Here is a 16,598-nt window from a genome sequence, read left to right on the forward strand (position 1 = left end):
TTGTCATCAATGTGGATGTGCTGTTATTGCTATGTGTGTGTGCTGCAGTGTGCCACGGGGATGAGGGACATGATCCAGGGTCATTGTGGGTGTCCAGTGTGCTCTGCTTATTTGTGCATGTGTGCCATTGTGCCCATCTCCCCCCGTCCTCCCAGTCCCTGGTCTTTACTCACCCTGTTGATGGTGTGTCAGGTCCTCCCGAGCTGTGTCCGCACTCCCGACTCCTTGCACCGTCTCCGCACTGTTGACTATGGCCTCCGTTTCCTCCAGCTCCTCCTGTGGCGCAGGACTCCCACCTTCTGTCGCCGTTGCTGCCTTCCTGTTGGTGGCGTCTTTGTGCCTGGTTTGTATTTTAACGTCCTGCCAGCGCCTCTTGGACTCCTCCATTGGCCTCCTGGACACTCCGGCTTCATTCCAGGTAGTATGATTGTGGGTCAGTTGCTGGTTGTGTTCTGTCACCTCTGTGACGCTGGTATTGTTTTCCTGCGGACTGCAACCCATCTTCCCCTCCCTCTTCTCCTTGGCCTTCCCCGAGCTCGTTGTTCCTTGCTGGCGGTCTGTGGGGCTTGTGGGGTTCACGTTGGCCCCTGCGCTCGGTCAGGGTGCATCCATGTTGTAGCGCACTTTGGATTGTTCTGCTTTTATAGTGCATTTTCCCGGCAGATGTGTGGGATTTGCAGGCCTGCCGCTGGTTTTTGCTGCTTTTTGTATCGCAGTTGGCCTCATCGCAGCTTTTTTTGCGTTCGTGTTTCGCATTTTTGTGGCGTGGCGTTGATTTTAACGCGGCCATTTGGCGCGTTAACTGGTGACTATCGCATGGTACCGCCGTGTTGTGAATACTTGGTTAACACAGCGTAAATATCACGCGATGGACTGCGATGTTGAGGGTTGCATTAAGTAACTTTTGCGATGGTTATCACACGTTCTTGAGAATATGCCCCTTAGTTTTCTCCAGATAACACGGGCATTCACTCAAATGACTCTTATTTCAATTGAACCATTGTAGTCCTATTCAGTTAAGGCTTGCTTACTATTTACAAGTTCTCTTGATACAGTTAGGTTAATTTATCTGGCCACTCCAATCCTTGTTCTGTTTCTCACAATTTTAAATCAATCATACAATACGCAATGCAAAACATCTTGGCTGCCTAAGGAAAGGAAAGTTTCACACAATATTTTTATCTCTTTAGCGCCATCTTGTGGATATTTATCAAATAACGCATACTAAATAAGCATGCAATTTAACGTCCTCGAGTCTATAAAAACACTATTTATTCAGTTCACATGGGTTTCTAATTGTTCTCAGTGGTCAACTATTCGTAGATTTAGCTGGTAATTCATTAAATGGAATTGGAGATGACTCCAGAACATTTAAAATCATGGTGTCGGTTCAATAAATGCCAATGAATATTCATAATATCCTAATTTACCAGTGGCCTGTATATATATACTTTGTTATCAGTTTAAATTTTAAATTTACATTCTCAAAGAAGAGAAAGTCGCCATTTTGTGCAGATGCTCTTCTCAATGCTTCATGTAAATTGTCTTTACAATGGCACTCTTACTTGTTGTTTCTATTTACTGCAAAAAGGCAAGAATAAAGCGAACAGGATGTTGACATTGAAAATATATTATGCCAAAGTAAAAGTCCACCTGTATCGCCAACAGAAGTGCCAACTCTCCTTAGAAAGCTTAAGATTCCAGATCACGGGAGCCACATGGTTTGCCAATTATACCCTCTTACTTTTCCAAACAGCTTTAGTACTTTTGGGCATATTTATAAGCCCCTGTCGCCACCGGAACGCCACTTTTTTGGATATTGTGGAGGCGATATGGGCTTTGCCTTATCTATGAGACAGCATTAAGCCACTTAAAGAGGCTCAACGCTGCCTTGTAAAAAGGCACCCTTACACGCTATACGTAGCGTGAAGGGGTGGGCAATGGGTGTTGTGGTGGGGGTTCTGTCGCAACACCCATTGACTTCAACACTGCCCCATATTTACAAGAGTGGCGTAAATGTGGGGCACCGCCAAAATTAAGACCAGGGCAAACCTGGTTTTAACAGGGCGCAAGAAGGAGAAATGCTTTATTTCTCCTCGTTTTTGCTAATTTTATGTGCTGCATTGTGCAGCACACATAGAAACTGCAAAACATGATTGTTTATGTACAGGAAGGTGTCTCTTCCTGCACATAAACAATCCTTTTTCAAAATAATGAGTTTCAACTTCTCTGTGTGCTGCACATTCCTGCACATAAACAATCATTTCCGACAACGCAGGCACCCGTGCACTATAGTGCAAGGATGCCTGCGTTGGCGCTAGGCAGCTGAAATTAGCGCCAGTGCAGGGGGAAACGCATGGCTGCGGAGCTCCACGCAGGGGGCGGCCTTCTGGAGGTCTCACTGTCTGGGTTAAGGTTAATATATACTGTGAAATAAAGGTGCAGCAATGTGTGAGCCCGGATATTATGTGGCTTTCGCTCAAGGGTGCTAATGGTGGTAAAACCCTTGAATTGTTTAATGTCTACATAAGGGGGACTTCAGGGGAAAAAGCATCAGATATTGTTATGTCGTTGGAACAAGAATTATCCAAACGCCATTTAGATTCATATGTTATGATAGCTGGGGATTTTGGAAAGGTACCACAGATAACCTTGACCAGTTCATGTTGTGGCTTAACCAATCTCAACAACATCTTAACTTTACATGTGAGTCAAAACACAATGATCTTTTCTTTTCTGGATGTCACCATACATGCTGAGGATGGTAAAATTGGCACCCGCCTCTACCGCAAATCCACAGAACGCAATACTCTCCTCCAATATTCCAGCTACCATCCACGAGCACTCCGGGATGGTCTTCCGTATGGACAGTTCCTACGTAACTGTAAATGGCGCAAGCATTATTTCCATGAATCGGACATTCTAATACAGAAACTCACGGATAGAGGATACCCTAAACGCTTACTTACCAGAGCCCGCAAAAGAGCCTGGTACTGTCCCCGTGAATTACTCCTCACTCCACAACCTACAAGGAGTATGTCTAGAATTCCCTTTGTGTCCAAATTTAGTCCATGTAGCAACACGGTTTCTAAAATCATTAGGAGCAATTGGCCTATACTTAGACATTTAGACACCTTCAAGGAACCTCCTATATTTTCGTACCAACGAGGAAAAAACCTGGCTACTCATTTGGTTCACGCCATAACTTGGCCCATCAACACCAGTGACACAAACACCATTACCGCATCGTGGGGCCTTCCCCCGATTATTGGACATTATAAATGTCAGAATTGCTCTGTCTGTGATCTCACACAGAATACTAAAGAGTTTAAAACTGGTAATAAAACGTACATGCTTAAAACCATGACAAATTGCAGGTCCCAGAATGTGGTCTATGCCATTAGATGTCCATGCAACCTCACATACATTGGACAGACTACTCAAATGATTAAACAGAGGATCATTCAACATAAGAGTCGAATACACTGTAGAACCTTGACTGCCCCTCTTGTGACTCATTATCTTGAGAAGGACCATAACGCAACGGACATTGCCTGGCAAGTAATAGATCAGCCTACTTTACCCCATCGGGGTGGCAATATCAAAGCATTACTTAATAAAAGTGAATCCAAATGGATGACCATCTGTAATTCCGTTAACTCTGGATTAAACACAATCGATGAATGGAACAGTACTATTTTGCTCTAAATCACTCCAGAAAGATGTACTAGCCAAATGTGTTTTAAATACACCTCCATCTTTATTTTGAGCCCTTTTGCTGGTTTTTGATGTATCCCTTCTTTCCACCAAAAATTATGGCTCACTCGTATGCGGTTCTTTAATTGAGGTTTTTGTCGGACTATTGGTTTGACATGCTGTATAAAGTTTTTTACTTTAATTAAAAAATGTTTCCATCTTCAACATCATTACTAATGGGTTTGTACAATTTGCAATGTTCTCTCTAATTTGGTTGTATGCCATTTTTAAACCGTGTGGCCACGAAAAAACAATAATTGTGTGGTCATTAGCTGTTAATAATGCGAGCTTCACTTGAAATGTTTGTCCTTCCTTGTTGTTTATCCTCCCTCTGTCCCTTCCCCTCCCCTCCTCTTTCTATCTTCATTGTTCCATCCCTCAAGCGCACGCACACACCACATTCTCGCTACGCTTTTTAATTCACTTCCTGGTTTTGCCCTGATTCGTACATTGAATGTTCTGGAATTTGGCCGAGTGAGACGCCCGCCTCCGACCTTCTATTCATTAGGTACGCTCTGTGAGTTTTACTACTTAACAACTTTTCGTCCGAACTTCCTCCGTGATAGTTGATCCCCTTCTACCATGGTTTTTCCATTAGATACCTTCGAATCAGCATGCATTGTCCGCATCATGGATTACAAGGTTTCATTCAATGATCTCCAGGTATTTAATTTTTATCCTTACCCCCTCACGTCCTTGATTCACGATTCGCTCCCCGTCCCTTCACAACACTTCTCCCTTCCCTCCCATAGATCCTGATTGCGTATTGAATTACTGAAGTACCGATCTCCCTAACTCTGTCGGTCAACCAATGAAGGTAAAGAAACTTTTTTTGAATTGTCCTGCACCGCTTTTCTTTCCTCTTTTCGTTTAGAAGTCGTTATATGACATCCCTAATTCAGGATTTATTCCGTTCCTCATTTTAGTCTATTCCCATCTGGGATTTTTCATTCTGTTCTTACACCTAACCTTACCATCCCCTCCCCCATCCTTACCCCTTGGTTTTTTTCCCCCTTGTACAGCACCGCTTGAATCTTACAACCCGGTCCTGATGATGATCCGAAACAAACTGGATCGAAACGCCGTCGACTTGTCAGCTTAATTGATGGCACAACATTACTTTATGGTTCTATGAATAATTGAAAAATCATTTGTACTGTGTAAAAACTGAGATTAGAACCACGGTTTTTATTCACTTGCACTCCACTTCGCGCTGTCCCCTGCTGATCTCACTTTGTCACTTGCGTCGCTAGTCCTGGTGTCACTCACACTCCCAAGCACCAAGTACAATTTCGGGTTGTTTAAATGCTAATTAAATTGGTTTGCAGTGCTGATACAACTGTAACCTTAATTTTTTTTTTTTTTTTTTACTTCTCTAACAAAAAAGTTTTATTTTCCATATTATAAAGTGTTTTATCCCAACATGTCTCAGAGTTACGCGGCTTTTCATTTTCTTGTAGGGAAAGAGATGTCACAGGTTTTATGGTCTTGACAAAAAGAGAGAGAGAGAGAAAGAAAGAGAGAGAAAGAGAGGGGAGAGAGAGAGAGAGAGAGAGAAAGAGAGGGGAGAGAGAGAGAGAAAGAGAGGGGAGAGAGAGAGAGAGAGAGAGAGAGAGAGAGAGAGAGAGAGGAGAGAGAGAGAGAGAGAGGGAGTGAGAGACTGGGACATTCAAGTAATGTGGCATCAGAGGTGTACATGCAAATACATGCGAAGTATAATATATTACAGTAAGCCTATTTCTGTGATTTAACAAACATGTATGCTGCGCAGGTAAATAATTGTGTGTAGCTGTCCTATGATGCAGAAACAATAGCTTGCTTAGTTAATTATTATTTTTTTTTTCAAAAAACCTTTATTGAGCATGAAGAAATAGTACACAGCTGTACGCCTACATCCTGAATGATCAGGCCGGCAGCGACAACATGCAGTGGGGGCATTGATAAGCATATTTTGAAAAGCAGCCACTGGTTTACACAGCATGTCGCCTACAACCCAGACGGGCCGGCCGCGTAGCATAGGAATTAGAGCTGTTTAAGCATGTAGTAGTGAGCAATCAGAGCTGCATGAGATGATCAAGCATGAGGAACATGAGGTTTCATTCAACTTTAATAACGTAACCAAACAAGTGCTACATAAACTGTGCCCTCCCAGCAGATATCCACCACACCCAGTACTAGGCATTTATGGCAGTGTGGCGCCTGGCTGTGCGGGCCGGGTATCACGCTATGGAGTGCAGGCAGCACCCAGAGCGATGACGTCCCGCGCCCCAAGGCACCGTCAAGTGATCTGGGAGGGTATGGCAATGGCCCTAGTAGAGAACATGACATGATGCTACTTCCTGTAGTGTCGTGCATGCTATGCCGTAGTGGGGTGGGCTCCGCCCACCTCCGGTCACGGGGGGGGGGGACAAAAAGCTCGCAGCTCCCTCCACCCGTGTAGCCTGTGGATGTTAGGCGATCCCACGGGACGTGTGAAGCCCAGCCGGGTGTAGCGAGAGTGCAGGCGTAGTATGTATGGGGAACTAAAGGAGTGCGGGAGGGGAGGGGGCTAAATCAGTGTCAGCTGGCAGTGGATTAGGTGCTGGAGCCGACGAGGTGGACTGGCCCTCCGCTGTCACATCCCCACTCGCGCCTGTCGCAGGCGTGTCTGGGAACTGCGTCTTTAGAAGATACGCAGTGAGAGGACCCCAAAGGTCCCTGGGGCGCGATTTGTGAGGTAAAAGGTCCGAATAGTTGTGCAGTTGTTCCTGCCAAGTTGTCATCGTATCCAGCCAAGTTTTAAATTTAGGCGCTCGCCCTCGCCCCCACCTGCATGCGACGTGGCGTTTTGCCAACAGAAGGCCCATCGCTAAACATTTCCGGTGCGCCTTAACAGCGGGGTTGGAGTGGCCCAGCAGGGCAATTTTAGGACAAGGAGCAATGCTTACCCCAATCATTTCAGTGAGAGCTGCAAACACCTCCACCCAATAGGCGGCAACGGCCTGGCAAGACCACGCCAGATGTATGAAGTCCGCCCCTGGCCTTCTGCAACGTAGGCAGCAATCATTGTCCCGGAGTCCGAAGCGGTGTAATTTAGCGGGTGTAAAGTAGAGGCGATGCAGAAATTTAAAATGAACCAGCCGAAGGCGGGCATTTCCTGTCACCGCGCTGGTATGGGAGCAACTCTCCTCCCACTGAGCGTCCGACAGTGGTTCCTCCAGATCGCAGTCCCAGTCATTACGCGCTCGGAGAGGGGGGGGGGACGGGGCTGCCTGAGCGTGGTTATATAACATGGAGACCACATGTGTCGGAGTTCCCTTCTGCAGCAGGGCATGGAGTGGCGCCACGGTATCAGGCTCGCTCGGAAAGTCGGGCGTGACCGCCTTGATATTTTGCCGGAGCCGAATGTAAAGAAAGGTATCCATAACGGAAGGAGTGGTATCCCCGAAGAAGTGTGTCGCTGCGCGGAAACTCCCCTGGTGGTATAGATCCCCCCAGGTGTGAATCGCAAGCTTTGCGAGCATTCTACGGCCAATTTCCTCACGGGCCACACTCACCCTTGGATCATGTGCCAAAGCCATGCGAGGGGAGTATAGGAATTTCACTTCCATATGTTCCGCCAGTCGTTTCCAGGCACTGACAGTGCAGTCGACCGTGGTGGGGTCTCTATGTTCTATTCGGGCTGACGTGTATAAATATCTGGAAGGTTGCTCCGGCCTCATATATCCATCTTCGACTGCTAGGTGCGCCATAAAGGGGGGGGGGGTGAAGCCAATAGGCGCCGAAGTGACCCTGTGCGCAATCATAGTATCGCTGGAAATTGGGGACATCGAACCCCCCTTGGTGGTAAGGTAGCATAAGGGTCCGCAGCCCGAGTCGGGCTTGCTTGCCTCCCCAGATGAGTCGCGATAACTGGGAGTTGAGGGCACGGAAGAAATATGCGCCAGGGCTGTATGGTATGTTTGTAAAAAGATACAGCAGCTTGGGGAGGACCACCATTTTGATCAGTGAGATCCGACCCGCCATTGACAATGGGAGGCGAATCCATTGGGTAACTTTGTCCGTGATTTTATCCACAACAGTCCCGTAGTTGGCTCTAATCAGGGCTTCCCGATTTCTGGTCACTTGGATGCCCAGGTATTTGATCTCCTCTTGTTCCCATACCAGGGGGTAATCCAGGGGGAACTGCGTAGTTTTGTCAGTCAAGGGGAACAGGGCCGACTTCGTCCAGTTTATCTGAATCCCCGAGATGGCACCGAATTTAGTGACTTCCCGCAGCAAAGGGTTCAAGTTTTCACGCGTCTTATGCACATAAAGAGTCATGTCATCCGCATATAGTGCAATGAGCAGTTGGCGCTCAGGATAGATGAGAGATCGGTGATTGTGATGTTGCCGAAGTTTGGCCGCCAAGGGCTCTATGGCAAGTGCGAACAGCACCGGGGAGAGGGGACATCCTTGTCGGGTACCCCTGTGAATCGCGAAGGGGGGGGAGCGGGCACCATTAAGCAGCACCATTGCTCGGGGCTGGCAGTACAACAGTCGGATCCAATCCAGGAAATTGAAGGGCATGCCCATCCGTTCCAGCAAGGCCAGGAGGTAATCCCACTCAAGGGAATCGAACGCCTTAGTGGCGTCGAGAAAGACCGCGGCAGCCTCGCTCGTCGGGTTAACATCCTGTATCACCGCCTGAAGTGTGCGCAAGTTATGAGAAGTTGCACGGTTGGGAACGAACCCGGCCTGGTCTGGGAGCACGAGGCGCTCCATCAAGAGGTTAAGGCGTGTGGCTAGGACCTTCGCTAATATTTTAACGTCTGTATTTAACAGCGAAAGGGGCCTGTAGGAGTCGCAATATTCGGGCGCTTTACCAGGTTTTAACAAAGACGTTATGAGGGCTTCTCGCATCGTGGCTGGCAGGGAACCTTCCTCTAATGAAGAGTAGTACACCTGCTGTAGAATGGGGGCTAGCACATGCTTGAAGGCTTTGTAGAAGTCGATCGGTAACCCGTCCGACCCTGGCGCCTTCCCCTACTTCATGGACATAATTGCATCCGTTATCTCATCTAGTTCTAGTGGATGATGGAGGAACTGCTGCTGTGTGGGGCCCAGCCATGCAAGCGCAGTGTCATCGAGGTATTCATGCAGTACAATCGGTGCGGTCCTGTGGGAGGTGTATAGCCTAGTGTAGTGACCCGTGAGGACTTTGAGTTGGTCAGCAAGATCCCGCTGCGGGGTGCCATGCTCATCCAGCAAGGTAGTAATGTAGTTACTATACCTAGGGGAGCGAGTTGCGGTGGCCAATGCCCTGCCAGGTCTGTCACCCTCGCCATACACTCGAGAGACAAAGGGTCTCCCCAGAAACTTACACTCTTTGGCTGCGGCTTCCGTGTATTCATTTAGCTTCTCTCGCATCTGCGCCGCAGTGCCAGGCTCTCGCCCATTCCGCTCCATTTCGTTCTCTAACTTACGGAGTTCAGCCTCTAGCCTGCGTAAATCTCCGCGCAGAAACTTAAGGACACCACCTCCCTTAGCTATGCACCAACCTCTCACGGTAACTTTGAACGCCTCCCAGACTGTAGTGAGGCTGGATACGGAATCTATATTGCGTTCAAAAAAGTCCTTTATGTCCTGCTCAAGTTCCGCTTGAAACACTGAATCTGTGAGGTGTGCAGGATTCAGTCGCCAACTCAGGTATGGGGAGATCGCGAGGGGAATACGCAGGGAAAGCAGGACCGGAGAGTGGTCAGAGAATGTGCGAGCCAGATGAAGCGCTCCCCCCAGCCATGGGGAGAGGCCCGATGAAAGGAATACATAATCAATACGCGCCCAGGTGGAATGTACTGCGGAGTGGTGGGTGCCCTGCCGGAGCGTGGGGTGGAAGTGCCTCCAAGCATCGATTAAGCGGTGCTCGTCCACTATGTTCAACAACGCGCGCTGTGTGTGCGTGTAGTGCGACGCCTGCGGGTGCGATCTGTCTATCCCAGGCTTGAGTGCAGTGTTGAAATCTCCCCCCAGTATAATGTGGGAGATACCTAGGGACTGAATCTTACCCCACATAGTGAGGAGCGCGGAAGGGTCATCCGTGTTGGGGCCATAGTAACATGCAAACAGTATCGTATGTGAGTGTAGTGTCCCCCAAGCCATGCAGTACCGCCCTCCAGAGTCTACTTCAGTTCCCGCCAGTGTAAACCTCATCCCACGTCTCACTAGAATGGTCACTCCTCTCGCGTAACTCGAGTAAGACGAGAACGCCCTACTCGCAGCCCATCGTGACGCAAATGGGGGGGCCATCCCCGGTTGTAAGTGCGTCTCCTGGAGCATGGCCACGGACACTCCCTGCCGAGTCAGGTAGCTCAGGACTTGCCTCTTCTTCCTCGGGTTGTTTAACCCGCGCACGTTCCATGAGAGCAACTGAAAGTTCTGCGCAGGGCGCTTGTCAGCTAAGTCCCCCATTCCCCCGTGTAAAGGCATAAGTGACATGTTCTCACAACTTGCAATTGCTCGTAGCACTCAGTAACGAATTCCATATCAAAACCCCAGTGAACTACCCCCCCACCCGTCCTCCCGCATCTTGTACTGAGGAGACAGATAACCCAGATGCAGGTCGGAGTATTCGACCACCCACGCCGGCTTCCCCAACTGGCCGGGTACACATTACCCACCCATCCCTTCCCCCCCTATCAAACCCAACCTAACCAACAGAAAAAATACAGTAACTACCCCTGCCTTGATGAGGAAAGGGGTGCATTGGGGTGCGCCCATTGGGGGATCGTACTCTAGGGGCGCCAGACCTGCCATCCACCTCCCTACTTGCACCCACAGGAACCCAGAGTTACACTAGGCCCTCAGTGTGGGACGGAGGTGGGTGACCGGGCACAAAATATAACAGCGACCAAGCCTAGTGTCATTGACATGAAACAAAGAGAGGTACCTCACCAGGCGTGACGTTGATCCATTCGGGCAAGTGCAGTCCTAACAGCAGCGTGAGTCGGGGGGGGCAGCCCCCCGATATGTTCAGTCCTGTTGCTCCATCGGCGAGGGCGACCGAGAGGGCCGCGGCCCAGCAGCCCCCCCACCCGAGTCTCCACGATGCCGCTTGAGGAAGTCCTCCACCTGCTGCGGCTGCTGAAAAAACAACTGTTTGCCCTGGTGTGAGACCTTCAGTTTAGCAGGGTATAGCATTGCATACGGAATCTCCCGGGCCTGCAGTTTCTTTTTTACCCCAGCAAATTTCCGACGGGCCTCCTGCACAGATGCAGTGAAATCGGGGAAGAAGGACAGCGTAGTGTTGCAGTAGAGCACTGTTCCCATCTCTTGCGCACGTCTGAGCACCACATCCCGGTCTCGATAGTTAAGGAAGCGCGCAATTATGGGCCGAGGCTGGCCGCCAGGGGGGGGGGGGCGGGCAGCGAGGGACCTGTGGGCTCTCTCCACGATGAAGTGTGGGGAGAAGGATTCCCGCCCGAACAGGTCGGCCACCAGGTTCTCAATGAAGACCTCCATTTTTCCGGTGTTGGTGGTCTCCGCAAGGCCCAGGATGCGGACATTGTTGCGACGGGACCTCGCTTCTAGGTCCTCATTCTTGTCCGCAATTATCTTGAGGAGGCGGTCCATTTGGGTAACATGTCGGCCTGTAGAGGTGGCGCCGTCTTCCAATGTGGAGATCCTGTCCTCAGTCTCTTTGATGCGGGTATCGTGCCGCTCCAGTTTGGCCACTACACCATCCAGCCTGGTAGTGATGGTGTCAATTTTAGAATCTATGGTCGTTAGGCTTTGTTTCAATCCCAGCAGGAGAGATTTCCAGTCTTCGTCAGGAGGGCCGGTGGCGGATGGGCCAGGCTCGGACGCCGGCGCGGGGGCCTTCTTGGCGTCAAACGGTAACTTGGACTGTCGCGCGTCGTTGCGCCCCATGGTGCCTGACAGTCGAACTCGCCTAGTTCACCCCGCCGACAGCCCAGGCAAGGAGGGCCCCGTCCAGGCCAAGCCACAACCCCGCGAGTGGATAGGGGTGGTGCGGCTCCTCAAACACGCCCCCAAGCGGCCGAACGACCAGGGAGGGCGGGGGGGGCGACTCCACCGTCAGTAGGTAAGCTCGGCCATGCCCCCTGTGGCCCAGATGGAGGGGGGGGCGATCCAGACGAGGCAGCAGTCTCAGGGCCCCGCAGGTCTCAGCCCGCACTCGCAGGATAGCAGTGGGGGGGGGCGTCCGGCCCCAATCCGCCCAGCCCAGGCAGCCCCCCAGGGAGGCCAGCAGCAGCAGTGAGGTGTGGTCGGTAGTCCGCCGGTCCGGGTGCGGCCCCGGCAGTACAGGGTCGGGCGAAGGGCTCCAAGCAGTACCTGTCCCCGGAGTCGCACACCCTCCCCACCCGCAGCTCCAGTCGCCGAGGCGGGGGCAGCAGTCGTCACGGCCTCCCAGTCCGCACCGCCGGTCAATGCGGGACAGCGTGCGTTACTGAGGCCGCACTCCTCAGTCTCACTTGGTGCGATCCGGCAGCTAGGCCCCGGGTAAGTGTCTCTCCTCCCGAGGATGCGTGAGGGGGAGGGGAGGGATAGGATGGCCCCCAAGCCCGTGCCCGGATATCCAAGCGAGGTCTGTGGCAGCCTGCGAGCGTAAGTCCCGTGTGCAGGCCTCAACAAGCGGAGGGCGAGCGGGCGGAAGGCCCCCCAGTTCGGCCCAGCCTCGGAGATGTCTCCGCCTACCTTCCGCAGGGCTCCCGGCCCAGGCAGGATCCTCCGGCGTCGACTGCAGCCCCACCAGTCGGAGCCGTCCAGCGTCGTGAAGGCCTCGGAGCACGTCTCCCACAGCGCGCCGGCCGCAGACGAGCCCTCACCCCCGTCCGGGGGAACTCCAGCGAATATCTCGGCACTCTGGCGGGCTCTAGATACGTGGCGGGTATCGGGGCGCTGCGTAGGTCACAGCGGATGCAGCCGTGAAGGTGAGGCGGAGGATAGCTTGGTCAGGATAACAGAAAGGATCTTGAAAGCGCCCGGTCTGGCGGGAGCCTCACTCTTGTGCGGCCATCTTGGTTTGGCGCCCTCTAGCGCCCCCAACTGTAACCTTAATTTGCTTAATTTCCGTTGTTTGTCTTTTTGTGTCATCTGTATTGAATACAAGACATTTTTTGAAAAAATCATTCTTGCTTAAATGTAATTTTTTGAGAGTCTCTCCTTCCTTGATTGTAATGCTTTCTGCATGCACCTTTAACTGTATTTTTAAATGATACCGTTGGGACTGTTTGTTTTCCTTTACTTACTCACCTTAGTCTCAACTAGGTTTATGGGTTTTTGCTCCTGTTGATTTTTTATAATGTTATTCAAGCTAAGCGTGAATGTGAGGAGACACACTGGCAGAATCTAAGGGATGCAAGTGTATCCAGGGATCCCAATGATAAGGCTGTTCTTTCCCAGTATCAAGTGGGTTTTAGGGCTTGCACAGGTACAGTGGATTAAGCATTTAGACTGCTGCTAATCTATTGGAAGGTTGTACTAATTGGCAGGGGCAGTCTTTATCTGGCCTTTATTGACCTGAAGACTGTCGTTGACCTAGTGCCCCGAGATCGGCTGTGGCAACTACTAGGCGAGATGGGGATTGATCCTATGATCCTGAATCTGCTTATTCGCCTTCACGCGGGCAATTATGCCCAAGTAAGGTGGGGATCTCAGGCACAGAAGACAGACAGGATCCCCGTAAATAGAGGAGTCCGACAGGGTCGTGTAATGGCGCCCACCCTATTCTCTTTATTTATTAATGGAGTGTTCAGCTTTTTACAAGAATTTCCATCGGATGCCCCGTCTCTGGCAGGAGACAAGGTTCCTACCCTGCTCTTTGCGGATGATACTCTCCTCATGTCTAAAACTCCGACTGGGCTCCAGAAGCTCTTAGATAGGTTCCATCTGTTCTGTAAATCCAGGGGGTTGGTTGTTAACACCACCAAAACTAAGCTTATGATGTTTAATCCCTACAAGCCACATAAAGCTAATTTTATACTAGACGATACACACTTAGAGCGTGTCCTAACGTTTGATTACCTAGGGATTTGGCTTGCTGAGAAAATTTATTGGAGGCACCATATTGACAAAATGCTCTTGAGCCATAAACGTGTGGTAGGAACACTACTTAAAGAACATCGCTCCTCGCAGAGCAGACCTGTGGCTCCTGCCCTCACGATTTATGCAGCTAAAGCTGTTAGCTCAGCTCTCTATGGTGCCGAATTATGGGGCTTCAACATTGTCGATGGAATTAGCAGATCTGAACATACATTTTTTAGAGATCTAGTGATGCTTCCCAGCAAGGTACCCCTAAAACCCCTGATGAGTGATCTGGGTAGGCGCTCTTTCAAAGATATTGCTAAGCTGCGGCCCTTGTTATTTTGGGCCCACCTGCGACGTACCCCAGAGCTTGGCAGTTATGCCTCTGCGCTTACAGAAGTGATGGCTATGGAGGGCAATCAAAAGATTAGTTGGTTATCTAACCTCAAAAAACTGGTTTTGGCGCTTGGTTTGAAGGACTCGTGGGAAAATCAAATCCCACCCTGTAAGGTCGATCTAAAAAAGTGCTACTGGGCTTGGGTGGACGCACAAGAGCATTGCAACTCAAGACTAGGAAAACTCACAGATGAATTCTATTTACATAAGCAGCGTATATTTTTAGAACCCTATTTAGATTTTATTCAGACACCACGTGACAGGGCACTTTATATTCAGTTTAGGATAGGCACTCTCCCGATACGAGAATAACCTGTAAAATGGAGTGTCCCGCATCAGACAACAGTGGATTGCCCGTGCTGCAAGGCTCCAGCTGAAACCTTGGCCCATTTTATGTTTGCTTGCGACGCTTATAAGAAGGCAAGAACAAGATGGCTAAAACCCATTTGTAGTTCATTGGGCACTCGTGAACACAGGGTTGCCTTGCGTATACTGAAAACGGATGCACGGACCTTCTTGGCCTGCGGCGCGGCCAGGTATCTTGGCCGTGCCTGGATAGTAAGGCACCAAATACTATGCGCTACAACCTAGATGAACTATTGTACTTATAACGCATTTCCGGTTGCACTTCTTTTTATATATTTGCCCTATAAATTGAAAATAAGCTGAAACTGAACAAATTTATGATCATATAAAATCTTTTATCTGAAATTGCCCATTGTTATCTTAGTATGGAAATTTTTAATTGCAGTTTTTATGGATTGTATGTTTTTTAGACCATGTTTTATCTCATAATTGTACTTTTATGATGTCTGTTTTTATGTTATTGCTTTTAAGATCCTTGTTATCGAATAAAGCTACTTTTTGACCTTTTTTTTTCCTTTAAATTTGTGTTAAATTATTTAATATATAGTTGTTTAGTAATGTAAAAAAAATTATATTTATTTTGTGTAACTGTTTATTTTTGATGTGTTGTCTTTACTTTTAAAGGGGTAAAGGGTGGGTATTAGATACATTTTAATTACTTCATAATTAGTTGTTTAGTAGTAATAGTTTTTAATTTTAAAATAAGTTTTAATTGTGTAATTTATTATTTTACAATTTAATTTAGGTGTTTGTTGTGGGTATTTAGGGTTAAATATGTTTTAATTGATAAATATTTACGGTATTTATGGAAGTACATTTTTTTAAATTCAGAAGTGTGTTGTGATTTGTGTGGTGTTATAGGGTAGGAAATAAAGTAAATTCATGTATGTTATAATTAGTGGGTATTTTTGTAAATCTTTTCTAGTTTAAAATTTTAATTTTAATTTTATTTTATATAATATTTGTAGGTATTTGTTATATGTAATTAATATTATAATATGTCTTTTTAATATATTCTATATATTTGTTCTTTAATTTTTAAAATATTTATTTATTTCATTAATTTTTTTATACTTTAAATGTTTTTTGTTATTTTTTTTAACTGACTGGAGTGTGAGTAGTAAATTTTATTCCTCCGCTATCCAACACTTTCTCTACTGTTGCATTCACTGGAGTGGGAATAGTAATTTTTAGCCCTTTGCTATCCAACACTTTCCCTACTGTGGCTCTTTTTGGAGTGGAAATAGTAGTTTTTACCCCTCCAATATCCAACACTTTCCCTACTGTTGTACTCATTGGAGTGGGAATAGTAATATTTACTCCTCCACTATCCAACACTATCCCTACTGTTGCAGTTATTGGAGTGGGAATAGCAATGTTTACCCCTTCGCTATCCAACACTTTCCCTACTGTTGTACTCATTGGAGTGGGAATAATAATATTTACTCCTCCGCTATCCAACACTACCCCTACTGTTGCAGTTATTGGAGTGAGAATAGCAATGTTTACCCCTTCGCTATCCAACACTTTCCCTACTGTTGTACTCATTGGAGTGGGAATAGAAATTTTGTACCCCTTGGCGACCCAACATATTCTCTGCTTTTGAACAACTGGAATGGGCATAGTAATTTTTAACCCTCCCCTATCCAACACTTTCTCTACTGTTGCACTCACTGGAGTGGGAATAGTAAATTTCACCTCTCCGCTATCCAACACTTTTCCTACTGTTGTACTGACTGGATTTGGAATAGTAAATATTGTCCCTCCGCTATCCAACACTTACCTACTGTTGCACTCATCGGAGTTGGAATAGTAATGTTTACTCTTTCGCAATCCAACACTTCCCTACTGTTGTACTTATTGGAGAGAGAATAGTCATTTTTACCTCTCCGCTATACCACACTTTCCCAACTGTTGCACTGACTGTATTGGGAAATGTAAGTTTAAATATGTTGTTATTGTTTAATGTTTTAATTTATTAAAGAATGTTTTTTTTCCCATATTTTAAATTATTGATATACATATTTTTATTTTTATATAATTTTAAACTTTTAAAATGAATACAAAATTATAGT

The 16,598-nt window shown here is 47.9% G+C and overlaps 1 long non-coding RNA gene across 1 annotated transcript in view; it reads left to right on the plus strand.

Annotated features, from left to right (window-relative positions):
- Nucleotides 1-4,132: 4,132 nt before the first annotated feature.
- Nucleotides 4,133-16,598, plus strand: part of LOC146858022 (uncharacterized) — a 29,117-nt gene continuing 16,651 nt past the window's right edge. The window contains exons 1-3 of the long non-coding RNA XR_014979979.1: nt 4,133-4,264; nt 4,355-4,419; nt 4,509-4,573. This is a non-coding gene — a long non-coding RNA (uncharacterized LOC146858022). The remainder of the gene's footprint in view (nt 4,265-4,354; nt 4,420-4,508; nt 4,574-16,598) is intronic.

This window comes from Triturus cristatus, chromosome 3_2 (assembly GCF_964204655.1).
Source record: "Triturus cristatus chromosome 3_2, aTriCri1.1, whole genome shotgun sequence".
In the NCBI taxonomy this organism is placed as follows: Eukaryota; Metazoa; Chordata; class Amphibia; order Caudata; family Salamandridae; genus Triturus; species Triturus cristatus.